This window comes from Octodon degus, unplaced genomic scaffold, assembly GCF_000260255.1.
Source record: "Octodon degus isolate 3935 unplaced genomic scaffold, OctDeg1.0 scaffold00051, whole genome shotgun sequence".
Lineage (NCBI taxonomy): Eukaryota > Metazoa > Chordata > Mammalia > Rodentia > Octodontidae > Octodon > Octodon degus.
Window position 1 is genome coordinate 6,090,437 of NW_004524627.1, and position 15,732 is coordinate 6,106,168.

At 43.0% G+C, this 15,732-nt stretch overlaps 1 pseudogene; it reads left to right on the forward strand.

Annotated features, from left to right (window-relative positions):
* Positions 1-13,893: 13,893 nt before the first annotated feature.
* LOC105742430 lies at positions 13,894-14,534 on the forward strand (annotated as a pseudogene).
* Positions 14,535-15,732: the final 1,198 nt, after the last annotated feature.

Consider the following 15,732-nt stretch of genomic DNA (forward strand, 5'->3'; position numbering starts at 1 on the left):
ACTGTACTTCCGATTTGATTTGAAACTGTCTCATTGCTATCTGTTTATCAATAAAACTTTGAAAAAAAGAATAACTGAAAGGAAGTATGTATCTGTCAAAAGAAATAAATTTCCAGAGCTCAGCCATTATCATATACTAAAAATATAAATCTTGGCAAAAAAATAGAACAAAACAAAACTTGTGCACGATGAACCCATTCAAAATAATAAGGGGCAACATTTCTTGCCTTTGAAGACCAGATAAAGTATATCCCTCCCCAAATGACCCATGCAGGAGGAAGTGGCCTGCTGATTCCCAGGTTCTGAATGCCAACAGAATCTTAGAAAGTGTCTGTCTTGTCCTATTTGCCTCTTTGGCACACTCTAGCTGTTTGCTGCATGTAGGTAGTCGCATCAGTTCAGTAGACTGTGGGCTTCCCATGTAGGTGATGTGTCCCATTCATGTAGCCTGATATAGGTCATGTCTGAGTGACTGGCATGGAAGGCTGCTGAAGGAGCTGGGTGAGCTGCTTGAACAGGACACATCCCAGATTTGGAGAACCTTTGTGTATTTGGGGTACCCTTGGTCTTAGTTAATTTTCTCTCACTGCTGAGACAAAATACCAAATATCCAAATTTAAAGGGAGCAAGGTTTTTTTTAGCTCATAGTTTGTAGAGGTTTCAGTCCATTCTTGGTAGCATCCCTGGCAGAGTGACCTGTTGGAGGGGCATCACAGATAATTAACAGTTTGTGGTGGCAGAAGATGTCAGAAACAAGCAAGGGAAGTGAAAGACAAGCCCTTCTCCATCCCTTATATTGTATCCTGTGACCAGGGATTAGAGCAGAGTCAATCCCATCTGTGATTGACCCAGAAATCAACTACCCTTAATCTTAACACCTTTAATCCCAGCATTGCACCATGAATTAATCACGTGCTCTAGATCAGCCACCTCCATAAAAACCCCATCTAATACTGCTTGAGACTTTGAGGTGACATCTATACATAAGCCAAGACACCCTCCTTCCCATTTTCTCTGCATATTTGCTATAGAAAGACGGGGACCTGGCGCTGGCACCTTCTTGCCTGAGACAAACTTTAACTATCTCTCAGGGCAGCTTCCCCTCAGTGAAAGGCTTTTCTGAGGGCTGAACCTGTTTCTTCTGGGTTCCTTGGGCCTCTGACGCTGCTTTGCCTTGTGTGTGGCCCCCGCCCCAGGCAGCGCCAGGCTGTCTGTGTCTCAGGAAGCAATGCAGTCTTTCCCGGGTGCTCTGCAGACACATGGTGTGCTCAGAAGACAACAGTGAACACCAGCGCCTCTCCTGGGAGCATAGCCCTTGCCCAGTTCTTGGCTCTGGGGTGACAGTCTCCTTCCCCATTTGGACAGCAGGTTGCCTGGTCTTGTCACCAAATCTGGGCTATATTTCCTCCTCTATGTGAAGATTGGGGCCAAGGATTTGAGGCTGACCACCTGTGTATACCCCCATAACTTCTCCAGCCTGTGGGTGTAGACTCTCCCCCCACATCTGGCCTGTGAAGGCCCCATTTCCAGGCTGGATTCAGCAGAACCTGTTCATCTGAGAAGGAGGTGGTGGGACCCTCAGCCCTGTGCTCCACAGCAAATGAGACAACTATCATTCCTTTGCTTCTGTATACCTCATCTGTCAGGATCGTTTAGGAGACAGATGGCACACTGAAATGGGGGCACTTATGGGGTGTTTCATACAGGGAGTTTTGCCAAGGTGTGCAAAAGTATAGGAAAGCCATGAACTAGAGTGAAGAAGCTTGGGCCCGGGGAAATAGTTCAATAGAATAAGTGTTTGCCTGGCAAACACAGGGTCCTGAGTTCAATCCCTGGTACTGCAAAAATAAATAAATAAATAAATAAATAAATAAATAAATAAATAAATAAATAAAACTAAATTTAAAAAATGGATTGAAGCAGCTCAGGGCGAGCATCGTATATGATCCCCAACACTAAGGTCAAAGGTAACCACAATGGGGACAGTATCAGAGGCAGCCTGGAAGAACTTCAAATAGAAGAAAGCAACCAGATTTCAGTGTCCCACCTGGGACAGACACAGAGAGTAAGTATCCCTGACTCACACTGGATGAACCCAGCTGAAAGCTGGAGGCTACAAGAGCTTGGGGTTGAAGCTCACACTGTCCAGTCTCCAAAACTTAGAGAAGAGAAAGAAAGAAATTAGATTTGGAGAAGAAAGCATCAGAAAGAGGTCCAACACATCTGCAGCAGACACAAGCCCTGGGTGTGTGGGGATTTCATGGACTCTTGCTGTGGTATATGACTTGCTACCATGTCCCCCCACACTGTCATGTATGCCCAACACATCTTCACTGAAGGTTTTGGTAATACCTGCCCTTCATACCCTTTTTTCCCTGAGCAGTTTGATTGGCAGACTATAACTTCATGGGATTGACTTCCTTGGTGGAACAAAAGCAAAATTTGAGGCCAGGAAAGAGACCTGAGTCATTTTGGAGTGAAAACCTACTATGTGAAGCCACTGAACTCCAGGCATATAAAGGCTCTTTCACAGGTATGTCAGGAAACCCTTGAGGTAATAAATTTGAAATCAACTATTTCAGAGAGAGCAAGGAGCTGTGGCCTGAGTCACTGCCCAGGTCATCCCACTTCCCTGTGCAGAGTCCCATGCTTACAGCCCACACCAGCCTCTTCTGTAGCCCCACACCAGCAAAAGATGGGCACTCTTGGTGGTCTCTCAGGGTATTATGATGACAGAGAAGATGATGATGGCTAGGTAGACCTCTCCTTTCCCTCTGAAACTTGGCCTATTGTGGTTATGACATTGAGCAGAGGTCAGAAACAAGTGTCTGATAAGGAAACTTTAGGGGGTGTGTGTGGCAGGTAAACACTGTAGAGATGCTGGGAACATCCAGCAGATGAAGTCAGGGTAAAGAAGAGAGAGCTAACTACTATGTGCACAATGCCTGCTCTGCACCCAGAATAGTGAGGCATTTGTAGAGGACACATTGCCTCACAAAGATCTGAGGCAGGTAGCATTATCAAAACTTCATAAGTGAGAAGACTAGGGAATGAGGAAACTTGAGCCCTTGCTCAGTGGTGCCCAGGTCCTACAAGGTTGAGTAGGATGCAAAGCTTGTTCTCCTGATTCCACACTACAGATGATTTCCCTGAGTCTGAGAATATAATCCCATTCTTTTTTTTTTTTTTTTTTTTTTTTTTGTATTTAGTACAGGGCTTACAGGGTCTCTTTACATACACTGGACTCATAGTGATCCTCCTGTTTTTAGCCTCCCAAGCACTGGGTTTACAGGCACGCACCACCACACCCAGTCTCAATCACCATTTCAGCATGCCCAAAGTATGGGACTGGCTCAGCATGCTGGGGATTGAACTCCAGCCACTGTGCTTTGCCTAAGCAGGTGCTTTAGTCTGCTGAGCTATCTGCTAGCCAGCCCTTACAACCCCATTCTATTTGTGCTCCTTTTTGCTTGTTTTCTCTACTGATGGGACAGTATGTTGGGTGTCCAGGATGAGAGAAAAGGAATAGAGAACAAGGTAAGCATACTATCCCCAGTTCTTTGATTTTTATAGACTTAAACTCCTAGCCAGGAAAAGACTTTTTCAATTTCATGTTCTAATGGAGAAGTGTCATGCCTTGAATACCAGTCTTTCCATACAGTGTGGCCATGACTGGAGGAGCTGGACACAGACTACATGCTGCAGGAAGGCGGAAACATGGAAACATGCCAGCTGCATGAGCAGAAACAAATCTGGGGTCCCAAGGCTTCAGGGTGGGATGAGGCCTGTGCTGGGCCAACAGGGGTTCCTGTCCTCAGGGACCTCCTCCCAGAGAATTCCATGAACAAACATGGTGAGCTCTGCACTAAGGATGGGGCAATCACAAGCCAGCAAGTGGGAGGAAATGCACTTGTCACCTTCATGTTATGCCAAGGCTTGAGTTTTATGCAGACACATCTATTTCATGAAGATTTTTACATATTTTCATAAGTCAATGCCTGGTTGCTTTTGATTTGGTGATGACAGAGAGTAGGCATAGCCCAGAGAGAAAAGACTAAGGGAAAATAGGAGGTCTAGGCTAAGAAATACCCTGACAGAGGGAAAGACTCCATACATATCTCCCTCAGACATAAAAGCCCCAGATGCAAGGCCTCCCTCATGGTTTCCCATATGTAAATGCTGGGGAACCTCAGTGTGTCAAGGAGGCTAGTGCAGGTTAGGGATGGAGTTGCCAGAGGAATCACTGTGGCTAGGAGGAGACCTCCAGGAATGGGTGTAGCTGAATATAAAGTGCTCTGGAAATCAGACTTGCATTCAATTCTCCCCACTCTGATACCACTGCCAAGTCCCTAACTAGGAACCCAAGCAGATGTCAGATCAACTCTGTAGGTCTTGGCTTTTTTCATGTTAAAATAAAGAGACTTGTCTAGGTTGGGGGGTAGTAAACTATGGCACAGAGGCCACATCCAACCTCCCAATACCACTACTTTTGTAAATGAAGTTAAGTGAAACACAGTCAGGCTCGCTGTTTACATACCGCCTCTAATTCTTTTTGCACTACAATCACAGAGTTGGTTGTCTCCACAGAGGCCACATTTCCCACAAACACCTAAAGCATGTGCTATCTGGCCCACTACAGAAAATATATGTTGATCTTTGGCCTAGATTTTCACTGCTCCTCCCAGATTTAAGGATCTGCGATGAGGCCTTATGTATTCTACAGCTATTTGTTTCACATGGCCTAGTCAAGTAGAAGGTACGAAATGCATGTACACGGTTGCCTTTTGTCCTGCCTCAGAGGGTACCTTGCAGAAGATTCCCCTGTACACAACTTCCTGCATAGTCCCTCACTTCAAAAGTCCTGCAATGGAGAGACACAGTGGCCCTTGACTGATGCAGGCTAGCAGCTGGTGTATTCAGCCAGTCACTGTCTTACCTCCAGAGGAGAAATTTAAGGCTAGCCAATAGGCTAAAGCTCCATTTGCCTTCCCAGGAACAGCTGCCCAAGAACCACATGTCTCAGTTATGTTTCTCTTTGCTGAGACAAAATGCCCAATGCCATGACAAGTTAAAGGAGGAAAGGTTTATCTCAGTTCATAGTTTGTAAGGGTTACAGTCCATAGCCAGCTGATCGAAGGCAGGGTGGCAAGGCAGAGGGGCAAGGCAGAGAAGAAACAGTCCATGGCACAGCAGGGCAGACAGCCGGCAGCAGAAGCCTTCTTTCTGTCTTTTTATGTTCCATCCAAGCTATCTCCCTTCTGAGTGGTGCCAGGTATGCCCAGGTAGCGGTACCCTTAATCCCAAACACATCTTTCATCTATATTCACACACCCTAATCCAGCCATCCTTGAAACTTCCCACCAAGGGTTTCTAAAGTCTTAACAGCTTCAGCATTGCTAAAACATCCAAGTCCAAAGTCTCCTCTGAGATTTAAAGCAAATTTTTGTCCAGATGAAAAGAAAGTTAAATACTTCCAACATGCAATGGCATGAAATAAACATTATCATTCCAAAAAGTACAAATAGCAAGATAGGAATGGGGCCAAAACAAGTCCAAAATCCAGTAGGGCAAACATTAACTCTCATAACATTTTTTTTTTTAAATACAGGGTCTCATTATGCAGTTGGACTTATAATGATCCTATTGGCTCAGCCTCCTCACTGCTGGGATTATAGGCATGTATCACCAAGCCCAGTTTTGGGGGTGGCGCAGTGAACCCAGGGTTCTGGGCCTGCATGGCATGCAGTACAGGGGATCAAACTCAGGACCTTGCACTTGTCAGAAGGTGCTTAGGTCGCTGGGCTATCTCCTCAGTCCAACTCTCATAGTCTTACGTCCAATATCTGGGGCAATCTGTGGTAAGACTCCAAAGTCCCTAGATAACTGTCCCTATGACACTGATGGTGGTTATAGCTCCCATTGCTTTTCTCTTGGGCCAGCTTTTCTCCTTGCAGTTCCTTTGGCTTCTCCAACCTTCCTGGCTCTACACTGCTCCGGTGGCTTCATACAGCTTCACACACTACCATCTCTGGGGTACGCTGCCTAATCTCTCAGGCCTTCTTCTGAAATTTGGGTGGGAGCCTTGCTGATCCTACAGCTTGAATTCTGCATGTACCTAAAATCAGCACCATGTGGATGATGTCAAAGTCTGCTGCCAGTTTTCCTCCTCTCTTGGTAGCAGGGGTCGAGTGCCTGGGGTGCTGAGCACTATGTTCCCCATCTGGAGGAACAAATCATCTAAGCTGCTGCCATTCTGGAATGTGATGCTCTCCAAAGTAAAGCCTCTCTCTCACCTTTGGAATTTTGTGGTTGCAAAGGGTACAGTCCCGCTGGTTATGGGGGGAGAGAGGGATACCATGTATCAGAATCAGGACCTCAAGCTTGCCAAGCAAGCACTGTACTGCTGAGCTATATTCCTGGCAGACCTGCTGGGTTTTTTGTTATGACTTCAGGCCATCTTTTCTAACATTCTCTGCTCAGCAACCAAGTTCTCTGCTCCATCTTTCTGGTACACAGCTTGAGAGGATCTTCTTTTCTGGTCAAACTAAAAATGTTCTAAATATTTCTGCTGTTCTTGTTCTCATAGATTTGGCTAAAAGCCTCCAAAACTAACCATGCCACTGCCTCAACATTAGACTGCCTTAAATTTCTACTGTAAGATTAATTAGTCTGCCACATTTAATCTCAGTCTCAGGCAATCTCTGGACAAGAGAAAAATGCAGACAAAATTTCTATCAAAGCAAAGCACAAATGTTCTGAAGTCCAACTGCCCAATGCAGTCTTTCTTCCCAGCAGAAAACTGTTAAGCCTGGTCTTTATCTGGTGCATTTCTATCAGCCTTCTGATCTTCAGAGCTCTGACAAAAATCTTCCACCAAGTGCAGCTTAAAACATTCCAGCTGACACCTCAGAACCCATATATATATATGATGTACAGGGTCTCACTGCGTAGATCGGACTTGTAGTGCTCCTCATTGCTGCTTCAGTGTGGGGCAGGGCCAGCACAGCAGGCCCGAGGATTGAACTCCCAGCCCCTGAATCTGCTTAGCAGGCACTTTAATCCTCTGAGCTATTTGGCCAGCCCTTCAAAACCCTTTCAAACTTTTGCCACAAGCCATGTCCAAAGGCTCCTGAACCACATGACCATGTAATGCCACAGTAACCACCCTGTTCTTGGTACCCAAATCTTTCTTGGTTACTTTTCTCATTGCTGAGAGAAAATACTCAGCACCACAATTTGAATGGGAAATGGTTTGCTTCAGCTCACAGTTTGTAGAGGTTTAAGTCTATAGTTGGCTGGCTTCATGGCAGGGTGGCCTGGCGGCAGAGAAGAAATAGTCCCTGGCATGGCGTGACAGACAAAATTAAGAAATGGGAAGCAATGAGAAGCAGCAGAAGCTTTCTTTTTGTCCCTTTATATTCCATCCAGACTTTATCCACCTTTGGGTGGTACCAGCCACACCCAGCGTGTGACACCCATATTCCAATATCATACCCTGGACCCAGGTACCACACTCTTAACCTAAGCATCACATCCTTCATACACATTTATGTACCCTAATCTAGCCACTTTCAAAACTTCCCACCTGATTGCATGGACTTTGGGAAGTTGCTATATGCAAGCCATAACATGTAACTTTAGGAACTTTCTTCTGCTGTCTTTTCACTTCCTCATATCTCACCAGCGCTTCTGAGGTCAGTGCCCCAATTACTTCTTGTCACAGATGCTGCTCTTGAGGAAACTCAAGTGATGTTACATGGAATTCATAAATACATTTTGTTCTTGTCTTCAGTCATCCGCCCTATGGTACTCCCCAAACTCTGCTATAATAAATAATGTTAAAGAATTTAGCTAATTAAAAGTCTAAATTTACAACAAAGTTAGTTACATATGGTTCTAGGTGGCAGAGTTGATCTCTTCTAATCCAAGATCTATAAATTTAGGACAATTTAAGAACTTGTAAAATTAGAGCACCAAATTGCATGCTTCCCTGATACTTATCTCTTTCAAAATTCAACAAAAATTGTACCCAAGATTGTCTTGCTAATTTGATAGCAATAAGGAAAAATCAGACATATTCACATCTTAACTGCTGAGGAGTGTGTGTGTGTGTGTGTGTGTGTGTGTGTGATAAAAGACAGTTTATTCGTCTGGTCGTAATACTATGGTGGAGATTAAGTGGTGGGAGAAAGAAATCAAAAATTGAGAAATTATTTAGAAATCAATAATTGAGAAAAGAATAATCCTCATAACTAGTAACCATTACCTCTTTTTTGAGCAAACCATCCTGCTCCCCATCTTCACTATCCTCTCTATTATCTTCTCTATTCTTGACCCATCTGAGCACCCACTTCAGAAAGTCATGCAGTGATGGGTCCAACCTTGTGTGGTTTGGCTTTTGAAAGTAGGAAACTTTTGGGAAGTCTGCCCAAAATATCTTTAAAATCTTCTTGGTAACCCAGGACATAACTTGTTATCATAACTCCCAAACTTAAGGATTTGTGGGAAACTTTTTCTCATTTAGTAAAAATAAATGATAAATGAAAGTATGCATACAAGCAATGGCTATGTACCAGGCACTATGCTAAGAACTGGAAATGCAATGGTGAAAAAGATAGTTATTAACTACAAGAGAAGTTACTGAGTAAATAATCATCTCTACCAACCCACCCACTCATCTACCTATTAATTCATCCACCAAACCAGCTACCACATAGATATTACTAACTATCTAGTAAGAACTAGATTCTGGGTAGCTTTTCATATTCTGAGGCTTTCGCAGTAACTGAGCTAAGTCTTTGCTATTAAAAAGCTTATATTCCCATGGAAAAGGCAGAGCTTCATTAAGCAAATGAATACAGTACATATAATGTAATTCAGATAGAGGGACCTGCAAAGAAAAAACAGAAAGAAAGGGCTAGAGGGAGACTGAGCGAGGTGAGGAAAGGGGTTGCTGTATTAGAAAGAGTGTCTGGGAGGTATCTCGACCCACAGTGAAGACTGACTGCTACAGGTCCCTTGGATTCCGGGAAGAATCTGGACATGACCTAAAAGCAATGCTGGCATCCTTGTCTCCTTATTGAGCTGAGAGGAGCAGAGAGAAGCAATCCTTATTCATCCTGCTTTTAAATATATCTAAGAGTAGAAGTTTAAGTCCTTTAATTTTTAAAATAATTTAGTGATTACAGTCCCATAAGATATAGGAGTTTGGTGATGATAAACTCTAAGTGGGACACGTCAAAAGCACAAGCTTTAGAAGAGAGTGGCAATCATGGAGCATGTCCACACCTCACTCTCTCTGCCTCGAGTTCAAAGACAGGTGGACATCAGCCACTTCCCTTAGAAGGGCTTGAGACACCAGAAGAGTAGGTGGCTATGGCTGAGGCCCTGACAGTTTTCTGAAGCAGCTATGGGTCAGCTAGAAAAGGGTGTTCATCTCAGGGGCTGACAGAAGTTGAAAGTTGCCAACAACCAATGAAGAGGTTTCTCAAGGATTTTTAAAAAATTCTCAATGTCATTAGAATACCTGGAAGGCAAGGTCTGAACCTGACCCTTTGCATGCAGACTCATCAGTCTGCAGGCACCAGCTCAAAGCCTGTGTAATTTGCCTGTGTCTGCATCTCTACAACCTGGGAATTAGCAGAGCACCTCTGGGACCCAGGGGCCCAGCATCTCTCTTAGTGGTTGTTCCTAGTGTTCAATTCCTGAGTTAAAGTGTGCACTGCCAAGAGTGTGAGCACCCTGGCTGTATGTGTGCAGGACAGAATTCTAATATTCAGGAGGTATCGTGAGGACTATATGAACACATAATAAAATTCACTATAAGCAATAATAAGTCAGCTGTATGTAGAGGTATTATTATGTCATTGCTTTCATACAGTTCATAATACTACATTGATCTTGTGAATTATAACAAAAATATGAACATCTTGTAAGTCATAAATAAATTGCTTACAGCTATATTTTTTGTCCTGCCTCTAGCTCATCATTAAAAGCTTCATAATACAAGTACAAAAATATGCTAATATCAGATGGGGACAAGTCTCAGGCCCAATTTTGTGACAATAACACTGGTTGCATTCCTTTAAAATCAGGATTATTTTTCATCACCTGATTTTTTTACTCTATGGAAAAAAGGTCAACTGGCAAAAGTAAATTCAGTGGGTAACTACTTTTTATTTTTTCTATTTTTTCCATAATTTTATTGAGAAATAAATAACAATGAGACAGTTTCAAATCAAATTGGTAGGACAGTTCCAATAATTAACACATTTCATACTCTCTTCCTAGTGGTTATTTGTTGTACAAGATGCAGAGATGATATCCTATTTACAAACACTATTAGAACAAATCCCTCTATTCACTGAATTAAGAGAATGTAGTTATATATGTATCCTAACCATACTGCATACACAGATATAAAATGGTCATTCATCTGTATCTCCTTTTTTTGTTTAGTTCCATCATTTAAATATTATAGGTGTGTGAAGTCAGAAAAATATTCCAAAATAGTCCAGTAGTCCATAATAGTATTGGGTCTTCCACTTGACTGGCAATGTCAGAAGTTGTTGACCTGAGTCCTCTACAGCTCAGCATAACAATATGGCTTTACTTCTTATACTTCGTTTTTATACTTTTCTGCTGGATGGTTAAGACCAAGATAAAACAAGACCTATGTAACAAGAATTGTAGCTTTTGGATCTGATAAGGTCAGTGAAATCCCTTCAGGATTTATGCTGAGATCCTGTACCTCAGATTGTAGATCCTTTGTCAGTGTCAGCCATGTGGATGAGTCACGGTCATTGTTTGGCCAATGTGCTCTCTGTGAAAGCCTGAGAGAATGTTTTCTCTCCATGTGACTCTCCTTAGGCATACTCTACATCACTGATCACTTTCCTCTTTGGCCCCATAATCTTCTTGATCAGAAAATTTGGGACACTACCGAGTTACATGACGTTACAGTACAAGTTCTCATATGTCCTGAGTTTTAATTGACCTTGGAAGACTAGGGCCAAAATATTGGCTTTCCTTGTGGCCCTCCTTTTTCTCTAATTTTGGTCTGCAAACTTAGGTTGTTAACCCTCCAGAAGAGAAGCTTATTGTTATTACCATACAACCTAGGCTGTTGAGCTTAATTTCACTATCTGTCCGAATATCAAACATCTTAGGGATAACATGGAACAGGTATTTTTCATCAAGCATTGATATGTTAAACTTTGTAACTACTTTTTTAAAAAGTTGTTTTAAATTTTTAGGTTTTTTTTAAAAGAGAATAAAAAAAGTAAAAAAATAACCAGAAATGATACAGAGTTCACTAAACAATATAATAAGAATTCAACAGTGGTTCATATGTTTCATATTGTTTTCAAATGATTTGTTAAAATTAGCAGATATAAGCATGCAAAATTGGTCCAAAAAAGTTATAAAACATTGAAAAGGAGAAAAAAAAACATTTAAGCATTAACTGAATGATCTATTTGCTGAGTTGCTGGGAAGACTTGCTAATCTAGTTGGTAATGAGAACAAAGTTTTTCTGCTTTTGGGAAAATACAGCTTCTGAGGCAGAGGGTCTTCTAGGGGTCTCTTTGTCTTCCATTGGAATACAAAGCAGGAGTTTGGAACAGGAGTTTGGGTCTTCTCTAATCAGGAAATAAGAGTGAGTACAGGCGGAGGTAAAGAGAGACTAGATTTGGAGGAACATGGAAAACTCTTTGAAACTGTCATTTCCATGATAAGGTCAGACCTCCTGGGGCCTTCCAAGTTGTGAGCCATAGGAGAGCCCTGCTAAGCCCACACCCAAGAGCTCGCTCCCTCACAGAAGGAGCTGTGTGCATATGTGCCCAGCAATGTGATGTGCATCACAGAAACATAAGGGCCAGCCCATCCCACCCCCCAGGAAGACAGAGACACAGACAGCCCAGGCACAGGAGAACTCTGGGCACTCCTCTGGAGCAGCTGACACTCTCTGGAAGGGCAGCTGTGATGCAAAAGCTCCCTTCCGGACACCTGGCAGGCAGTCTTGGTGACCTGTGGAGTCCTGGTGCCATCTGATGGCCAAGGCAGGGAATGAGCAGGGGACATATGGGACAAATGCAGATACTCTGTGTGGTCCCCATCTGGGCCTGTGGTAGGGAGTGACTTGGCAGGCCTAAACTCCACATCCGGGGTCTGAACGAGGACAAAGCTCTAAAAGTGTGGGCTATGTGGGTAGAGGTGGAATTGAGTCCCTCAGAAAGCCTTCAGAGGGTCCCCACCTTCTGTGTGCACAGGTAGGTAGGGCAGAAGCACAGGATGTGTGTGACCTTGACCTCAGTGAGTCTGCTCTCTACTGAAGGACATAGGATGAGCCCTTAGAAAATGACATCAAGATGATGAAATTAAATCATTGCAGCCTGCAAAGCCTGCAGTGTGTTGCTTCTGGAGGGAGGGGGTCAAGGAGGAGAAACTGAGTCAGGCCAGACACAGAGGATGTGAGCTGCCCTGGAGGTAGTGGGGGGGTCACACCCTGGTGCCTGCTGGAAAGCAGGGGTGTACTGCATAGGTTTGTAGAATCCCAAACCTTCCCTCAATTCCCTACCCCACCCCCATCCCATCCAAACTCGTAAGATTCAAAGCAGCAGCTGTGGAGGAGCGAGGGGCTTGGGCAGAGCAAGAACATGCATGGCCACACCATTCTCCAGTAGCTGGATCCCACTGGGAGCTCATCCAAGCTGGAGAATGGAGAAAGAAGTGTGGGGCAGTGCTTTGCGATGGATGCTTAATTTCCAAATTGTGAATGTGACTCAGGGGGAATTTCTACTGTCATACAGATAGAAGTGAACAAACACAAACTATTTACTAAGTCTATAATGGGCTGGTGGTGGGAGAGGACACATAAGAGATGCACTTGAGTCAGATCTCTCCAGCAGCACTTATTGATGTGCTGATGTACCATCTCCCAAATACTGAGCTGTTTTTTGGCTTAAGGGGCAGCTGGTGCTTTGGAATGAGGAGAGAACTTACTATCTGCTTTCTTCGCAACCAAGATTAAAACATTGGGAGGTTCTTCCGAGAGTGGATCTCCTAATCTTTCTGCTCTTCAGAGAGAGGATGGAGCTGTTGAGTTGAGGAGGCAGTGCAGTCACATTCCCTGTGCCACTGTGGGTGAGCTGAGGACTGGTGCACAGGTGTTGGTGGCTTTGGTCTAGACTTTCCTCAATTTATTTTTATTGAACAAAGTTGATAGCACCTATAATATGCCAGAGATTATTCTATTTAGGGATCTCAGGATTCTAGGGTTGCACATTCATCAGAAAAAAGTCTCTGATGAAACTTCCATGTGGGAAGGGATGAGCGAGTTCAGTGCTGCTCTCGCATGTGCCTTATGCATGCATACACAGATAATTGCAAGCTACTGGAATGCCTGTCTAAAACAGATGCAACAGAAAATTAGCAAAATCAGGGCAATCTTAGCTAAAGCCCAGGGGTGGCCAGTCCTATGAACACACAGTGATCCACCTATGCTGTGTCTTTTACTTGAACGTGCTCTTATTCCCCCTGCCATTATCAGCCTCTGAACCCTGCTCATCTAGCTAAAAGAGTTGGCAAATGATTCAAGTGGACCTACTTGGTTTTTTTTCTCCTTGGAATTTGAATTGGAATCTCTAGTACAACATCAACAGCCAAAGTCACTAGATGTGAGTCATTATGATGTTGGTAGCATCAAGACAGTGCACAGCACCTTCTCCCAAATATGCCCTTGTGTCTGACCCTGTTGACTAGCATTTAGAAAATTCAATCTGACTAACTCTTCTTGCTTTACTAAAAGCTCACAACCAAGTAAACTAAGCTCTAGTGAGTGAGAGCCCGACAGGCACTGGGTGACTCTGTACCTCACTGAGGAAAACAAGTAACATGGGCAAAGGAGACCCTAAGAAGCCAAGAGGCAAGATGTCAGTATATGCATTCTTTGTACAAACTTGCCAAGAGGAACACAGGAAGAAGCATCCAGATGCTTCTGTTAACTTCTCAGAGTTCTCTAAGAAGTGCTCAGAGAGGTGGAAGACCTTGTCTGCTAAAGAGAATGGAAATTTTGAAGACATGGCAAAGGCAGACAAGGCGCGTTAGGAAAGAAAAATGAAAACTTACATTCCTCTGAGAGGAGAAACAAAAAAGAAGTTCAAGGACCCAATGGGCCCAAGAGGCCTCCTTTGGCCTTCGTGTTCCATTCTGAGTATCACCCAAAAATCAAAGGAGAACATCCTGCCTTCTTCATTGGTGATGTCACAAAGAAACTTGGAGAAATGTGGAATCATACTGCAGCAGATGACAAGCAGCCATATGAGAAGTAGGCTGCTAAGCTGTAGGAAAATTGTGAAAAGGACATTGCTGCCTACCAGGCTAAAGAAAAACCTGATGCAGAAAAAAGGGAGTTGTCAAGGCTGAAAAAAAGCAAGAAAAAGAAGGAAGAGGAGGAGAATAAAGAATATAAGGAGGGAGAGGAGGAAGATGATGAAGAGGATGAGGAGGATGAAGAAGAGGATGATGGTGAATAAGTTGGTTCTAGCACAGCTTTTTGTTCCTTGTCTATAAAACATTTACCCCCCCTTACACAATTCACTCCTTTGAAGAGAAAAAATTGAAATGTAAGGGTGTGCAAGATTTATTTTAAATTTTACAGTGTCTTTTTTTTTTTTTTGTATAGTTAAAAACATTCCACACTATGGAATGTGGCTTTAGATAGCCCTGTCCTGGTGGTGTTTTAAGTAACCACTAATCTTGCCTGGTACAGTATGAGGGTTATAAATTAGCATGGAAATTTAAAGCAGGTTCTTGGTACACAGCACAAATTAGATATATATGGGGACAGTAGTTTTCCATCTTCAGTTGTCTCTTTAATGTAGCTTACATAAAATAATTGTTCTATTAACTGAATACCACTTTGTAATTGCAAAAAAAAAAAAAAAAAAAGGAGTTGCAACTGTTTTGTTGACATTCTGAATGTGCCTAAGTAAATACTTTTTTTACATTAAAAAACAGCTCTCAACAAAAATTGCTTGTTATGGCTTATAGCCTAAAGGCCTAGACACAGATGTGTGGATGTTTCAATACCCTTGTCTCTTTCTAGGATGTTTTCCTATTGTTTTGCATTTTCTGGTGAGTCATGAAAGAGCAGAAGCCAAGGGTGTCAGAAGCATGCAGTCTCTGCATGACAGAGGCGTGGAACCCTCTGCTTTGATGGGACTATTCTGCAGGGACACCTTTCCTGTCCCTCACTTCACAGTGGCACAGAAGGCCACTCAGTGAGCGTTTGTGGCTTGCTCGCTGTGTCCCGGGATCTTTGTAGCTGAAGCCAGGTTCTTGCAAGGTGAGCCTCTGGGCAGCCCTTGATTCTCATCGCTGATGCTCCAGTGTGCATGTCTGGGGACCCTTGTGCACATGCATTAATTTACTTAATGCAGGCATAATGTCTTTTTTCTGAAAACATAAAACCAATTTTCATAACTAATTGATAAGGGAATACCAACAGTTATTACACTGGAGTATTACTGTGTTCAAAGTAGTTATTCAATACAAAATATAAACCAAAGAGATTATTATAAAAAGAAACAAACATAATATCACTTTATTTTCAATAAACTAAGATAAGCCATTAACATAAATGAAATACTTTTAATGAAATGGAATATGTAATTTGAGAAAGCATCTGTACTTTTCCCTCCTTCCTGTTTATTCTCTCTCTCTCTCTCTCTC